Raw genomic sequence first — 1,153 nt, forward strand, 5'->3', positions numbered from 1 at the left:
ATTCCCGATTGCTACATTGTATTTTTAGTGTAGTACTAATATTTCTCAACAATGTCAACAATAATAAAATTCGATATTCCTTGCTTGACAAATATTTTTAACAATATATTACCATTTCTTTAAACCTTAACATAGTAACAATGAGTAGCCACCATATATTAAAAACTGTGAATGCTTATAAAGGGAAAATTGAACTTAATGTTTATAAGTAATACGCTAATATTTATTCATTTTTAGCTAAGTCTAAAACACTTATACATTCTCTGAACAATTCAAAAATCCAAATTTCAAGAATAGAAAATTCTATTTTGATTATCGACTATCGTTGGTCAATGTGTGTAGCGAGTATGTGCCGTATGTGTACATTAACTCCTTAAACTACATATACCCTATACGTTTAAAGCTCACCATCGCCATAGTCTTTGTTAATCCCAACCTTTGGCATGCACTATTAACCCCCCAGCACTCAATCACTCACCCTCCTCTTCTTCCTTTTTTTCCCTGGCCAGTTTTAATCCTTTTCCCCTTTCAAGCACTTCCATCCTTCCTTCCCCCTACCCATCTTCCCCCCTTTCCTCCCCCACGCCCTCACCCTTTACAGAAGCTCGCAGGGGGCGTAGTAACGTGTTGTCCTGTGGTCCCCGCCGGCGAGCACATCCCCCGACTTCCGTCTGTTCCCTTTCGCGACCAGGGAGGACTCCGACAGGTCGCTTTCTCATTCTCGGTGTAGTATTTGACGTGGTGTTTCATGAGGCCTGTGTCCCTTCGGCGGTCTCCTCCGTCCCCGCGTCAGGGGGGACTCTTGAGTCGTTGGACTAAGCTTCGTGGTCGGCTGCGAGGAGGGAGAGAGAATGGGAATCTATCGTTATTTGATTGTTTTATTGGTTTTGTGGCTTTTTTCTGATTGAAGAAGTTTCTTACTATACTAATTTAAAGCCCTAGAATAAACGAGGAGAACGTCTATGTACGGAGTTACCCCCTTGAACCCCCAAAAATATACAGAACATAGAAAACGGTTTTTTAAGAGCAACTAAAGAAAAATTTATTATTCAAATAATGCCGTAACTAGGTTAAAAATTTTGATGTGACGTGTCCATTATTAATAGGGCTTAATATTAAATAGACAAGGACCCACCACCCACCACTGCCACCC

The 1,153-nt window shown here is 40.7% G+C and overlaps 1 protein-coding gene across 1 annotated transcript in view; it reads right to left on the reverse strand.

The window, feature by feature from the left end:
* LOC119588993 (major facilitator superfamily domain-containing protein 4A-like) overlaps positions 1-1,153 on the reverse strand; it is a gene marked incomplete at its 5' end in the record, with an annotated part of 28,487 nt that overhangs the window by 2,719 nt on the left and 24,615 nt on the right.

The sequence above is a fragment of the Penaeus monodon genome, chromosome 24 (assembly GCF_015228065.2).
Source record: "Penaeus monodon isolate SGIC_2016 chromosome 24, NSTDA_Pmon_1, whole genome shotgun sequence".
Taxonomy (NCBI): Eukaryota; Metazoa; Arthropoda; class Malacostraca; order Decapoda; family Penaeidae; genus Penaeus; species Penaeus monodon.